The sequence below is a fragment of the Arachis ipaensis genome, chromosome B10, assembly GCF_059453495.1.
Source record: "Arachis ipaensis isolate K30076 ecotype BB chromosome B10, ASM5945349v1, whole genome shotgun sequence".
Classification (NCBI taxonomy): Eukaryota; Viridiplantae; Streptophyta; class Magnoliopsida; order Fabales; family Fabaceae; genus Arachis; species Arachis ipaensis.
Genome location: NC_142435.1, coordinates 116,326,315 through 116,331,441, shown reverse-complemented (window position 1 = coordinate 116,331,441; position 5,127 = coordinate 116,326,315). Strand labels below are relative to the sequence as shown.

Genomic DNA, 5,127 nt, shown 5'->3' with positions numbered 1-5,127 from the left:
GACGCTAACACTGTTGTTTCCTTTGTTAGAAACCATATTATTTGTCGCTTTGGATCACCACGAGCAATCGTGAGCGATCAAGGCACCCATTTTTGTAACAGGAGACTAATAGGATTACTGCAGAAGCATGGGATAATTCATAAAGTGGCAACAACCTACCATCTCCAGACTAATGGGCAAGCCGAGGTGTCTAACAGAGAGATAAAGCGTATATTGCAGAAGATAGTCAAACCTCATAGAAGAGATTGGAGCACCAGACTACAAGATGCACTCTGGGCATACAGAACGGCATACAAGACACCCATTGGGATGAGCCCCTTCTGCTTGGTTTATGGAAAAGTCTGTCACCTCCCAGTTGAGGTAGAACACAAAGCCTTTTGGGCAGTGAAGGAGTGCAACATGGGATTTGAGAAAGCCGTAGCTGAAAGGAAGTTGCAACTGCAAGAATTAGAAAGCCTTCGCCTAGAAGCTTATGAGAACTCAAGGCTGTACAAGGAAAAGATGAAGGTTGTGTATGGTAAGCACATCAAGAGGAGAGAGTTCCAACCTGGGGACCTAGTCCTCCTTTACAACTCTAGACTGAGGCTCATGTCAGGCAAGTTGAGATCAAGATAGGAAGGTCCATATAGAGTAGATAAGGCCGAGCCATACGGAGTTTTTCACCTGAGTCATCCTTCAAGCTCTGAATTCATCAAAGTTAATGGACATCGTTTAAAGCTATATCATGGTGAGAAGATGAAGAAAAACAAGGAGCTAGAGATCTTCCTCTTGGAGGATCCACTAACAGCAGAAGACTGAGCTAGTGGAGCGTCCAACTTAAGGATGTTAAAGCAAAGTGCTGGGTGGGAGACAACCCACCATGGTATGATCATTCCTTTCTTTCTTCTTAGTTTTCTCTTTCAATAACTCTTCTCATTATTAGCACATATAGTTTGCATCTTCATTTGCATAATTGCATAAAAAAAAAACATGCGACGCGACAGCGTCACTGACGCTCCCGCGTCACAGGTGCATAAGGAAGAAAAAGAAATTGAACAGAAACTCACGCGAGAGCGTGGCTGGAGGCGTGCCTTTGGCACAAATTGACCCACGCGACCGCGTCGCTGACGCGTCCACGTCATGTGAAAAAATGCCTCCCACACGTCCGCGTCAAGCATGCGAACGCGTGCCCTAAAAAATTGACGTAAGAAAGGGTGCATGGCAGCAAGTTATGATGGAGTAGGGCTGGAAAGGTGCTAGACGCACAAGCCCTACCATGCGGACGCGTGCCTCACACGCCCGCGTCATTTTCCAATCTTGGCCATTCATGCGATCGCGTCCACCATGCGAATGCGTCACCCTGGAATTTGGCATCAATGAGTTTCAAACAGAGAGTTGCGCGAGTGTGAGGCTGCCCCCGCGCCACTAGCGCAGATCATGTCACGCATCCGTGTCTGTTCATCTAAGCGCCATTCGCGCGAACGTGTAACCCACGCGTCCGCGTCGCTTGCGCCGCACAACATATCCATATCTGCTAAAATATCTTATCTTTCTCTTCCCCAAATCCTACTTTTTCTTTTCCCTTCTTATTTCTTTCTTCCCCGTTCTTCCTTTTTCCTTCTTTCTCACTTTCTACTTTCTCTCTCTCACCACCATTATCAAGGTTTTTCTTTTCTTCTTCCCTCCTTACTTTTCTATTCTTCTTCTTGTTTTTATGTTTTCTTCTTCTTCTCTTTTTTCTTTTTACTTTCATTATCCATGTTTTCTTTTTCTTTCTTTTTCTTTTAATTGGTGTTGGAAATTTATTTGGGTCATTGATGAGCGGATAATTTATACGCTTTTTGGCATTATTTTTACATAGTTTTCATTATGATTTAGTTAGTTTTCATTATATTTTTATTAGTTTTTAATTAAAAATCACATTTCTAGACTTTAATATGAGTTTGTGTGTTTTTCTATGATTTTAGGTAATTTCTGGCTGAAATTGAGGGACTTGAACAAAAATCTGATTCAGGCTGAAAAAGGACTGCTGATGCTGTTGGATTCTGACCTCCCTGCACTCAAAGTGAATTTTCAGGAGCTACAGAACTCCAAATGGCGCGCTCTCAATTGCGTTGGAAAGTAGATATCCAGGGCTTTCCAGAAATATATAATAGTCCATACTTTGAATAAGGATAGACGACGTAAATGGCGTTCAACGCCAGTTCCATGCTGCATTCTGGAGTCAAACGCCAGAAACAGGTTGCAAAGTGGAGTTAAACGCCAGAAACAGGCTACAAACTGGCGTTCAACTCCAAGAGAAGCCTCTACACGTGTAAAGCTCAATGCTCAGCCCAATCACACACCAAGTAGGCCCCAAAAGTGGATTTCTGCATCATTTACTCAATTCTGCAAACCCTAGTAACTAGTTTAGTATAAATAGAACTTTTTACTATTATGTTTATATCTTTGGATTATCCTTTGATCCTTTGATCATGTTTAGGGGGCTGGCCATTCGGCCATGCCTGAATCTTATCACTTATGTATTTTCAACGGTAGAGTTTCTACACTCCATAGATTAAGGTGTGGAGCTCTGCTGTTCCTCAAAGATTAATGCAAAGTACTACTGTTTTTCTATTCAATTCAACTTATTCCGCTTCTAAGATGTTCATTCGCAATTCAATATGATGGATGTGATGATCGTGACAGTCATCATCATTCTCAACTTATGAACGCGTGCCTGACAACCACTTCCGTTCTACCTTAGATTGAATGGATATCTCTTGGATATCTAATACAGGGGACCGAGTCCGAGTTATTAGTGTCTTCGTGGTATAAGTTAGAACCCATGGACGGCCATTCTTGAGAATCCGGAAAGTCTAAACCTTGTCTGTGGTATTATGAGTAGGATTCAGGAATTGAATGACTGTGACGAGCTTCAAACTCGCGAGTGCTGGGCGTAGTGACAGACGCAAAAGGATGGTAAATCCTATTCCAGTATGATTGAGAACCGACAGATGATTAGCCATGCAGTGTTTTTTCTTGTTTTTCATATGTATTTTCAATTTGTTAGTGTCTAAAGTTTGAAAATTTCTAAGTTTGGTGTCTTGCATGTTTTTCTTTTCTTGAAAATTTTCAAAAATGTCTTGATGTTCATCTTGATCTTCAAAGTGTTCTTGGTGTTCATATTAACATTCATAGTGTTCTTGCATGCATTAGTTGTTTTGATTCATAATTTTTATATTTTGTGTCAATTTTATGTTTTTCTCTTTCTCATCATTAAAAAATCAAAAATCAAAAATATCTTTCCCTTTTTCTCTCTAAAAATTTCGAAAATTTGGATTGACTCTTTCAAAAATTTTTAAAATTCAATTGTTTCTTATGAGTCAACTCAAATTTTCAATTTGAAAATCTTATCTTTCTCAAAATCTTTTTCAAAAATCAAACCCTTTTCATTTTTCTTTCATAATTTTCGAAAATTTCAAATTGATTTTCAAAAATCTTTTTCTTATTTTTATTTCATATTTTCGAAATTAATACCAACATTTAATATGATTGATTCAAAAATATTAAGTTGTTACTTGCCTATTAAAAAAGATTCAATCTTTAAATTTTAAAATCATATCTTTTTGTTTCTTGTTAGTCAAGTAATCAACTTTAGTTTTCAAAATTAAATGTTTTCAATTCCTTATCATATCTTTTTCAATTTCAATCATATCTTTCAAAATCAATTTCAAAATTCTTTCTAACTTCTCCCTTAACCTCTTATCTTTTAAAATTGATTTTCAAATCTTTTTCAATCAATCTTATCTTTTTGTTTCAATCATATCTTTTTCAATTTCAATCATATCTTCTTCAAAAACAAATTTCAAATCTCTTTTAATCAATCATATCTTTTTGTTTCAATCATATCTTTTTCAAAACTGCCCAACTAACTCTCTACCTTTAATTTTCGAAAATCCCTTCCCTCTTTTTCAAAATTTCGTTTTAATTAACTAATTGTTTTAAATTTAATTTAATTTGATTTAATTTTTCCTTTCTTAATTTTCAAATTCTAGTTTTAATTTTAAATTAAAAACAAAAATATATTTTTTATTTTAATTTATTTTTCGAAAATTCTTCTCTCTCACCTCCTTCTAATTATTTATTTATCTACTAACACTTCTCTTCTTCTTAAAAATTCGAACCCTCTCTCTCTTTCTGTGTTCAAATTTCTCTTCTTCTTCTACTCACATGAAGGAATCTCTATACTGTGACATAGAGGATTCCATATTTTCTGTTTTCTTCTTTTTCATATGAGCAGGAACAAGGACAAGAATATTCTTGTTGAAGCTGATCCTGAACCTGAAAGAACTCTAAAGAGGAAGCTAAGGGAAGCTAAAGCACAACTCTCTGGAGAAAATCTGACAGAAATTTTCGAAAAAGAAGGAGACATGGACAAAAATAATAACAATGCAAGGAAGATGCTTGGTGACTTTACTGCACCAAATTTCAATTTACATGGAAGAAGCATCTCAATCCCTGCCATTGGAGCAAACAATTTTGAGCTGAAACCTCAATTAGTTTCTCTGATGCAACAGAACTGCAAGTTTCATGGACTTTCATCTGAAGATCCTTTTTAGTTCTTAACTAAATTCTTGTAGATCTGTGATACTGTTAAGACCAATGGGGTTGATCCCGAGGTCTACAGGCTTATGCTTTTCCCATTTACTGTAAGAGACAGAGCTAGAATATGGTTGGACTCTCAACCTAAGGATAGCCTGAACTCTTGGGATAAGCTGGTCACGGCTTTCTTAGCCAAGTTTTTTCCTCCTCAAAAGCTTAGCAAGCTTAGAGTGGATGTTCAAACCTTTAGCCAAAAAGAAAGTGAATCCCTCTATGAAGCTTGGGAGAGATACAAGGAACTGACCAAAAAGTGTCCTTCTGACATGCTTTCAGAATAGACCATCCTGGATATATTCTATGATGGTTTGTCTGAGTTATCAAAGATGTCATTGGACCATTCTACAGGTGGATCCATTCACCTAAAGAAAACGCCTGCAGAAGCTCAAGAACTCATTGACATGGTTGCTAATAACCAGTTCATGTACACTTCTGATAGGAATCCTGTAAGTAATGGGACACCTCAGAAGAAGGGAGTTCTTCAAATTGATACTCTGAATGCCATAT

The 5,127-nt window shown here is 37.3% G+C and overlaps 1 non-coding gene across 1 annotated transcript; it reads right to left on the bottom strand.

Moving 5' to 3' along the window:
- Nucleotides 1-4,784: 4,784 nt before the first annotated feature.
- LOC148581413 (small nucleolar RNA R71) lies at nucleotides 4,785-4,892 on the bottom strand. Its single transcript, XR_015895701.1, has one exon. It is a non-coding gene; the product is annotated as a small nucleolar RNA R71 (small nucleolar RNA).
- Nucleotides 4,893-5,127: the final 235 nt, after the last annotated feature.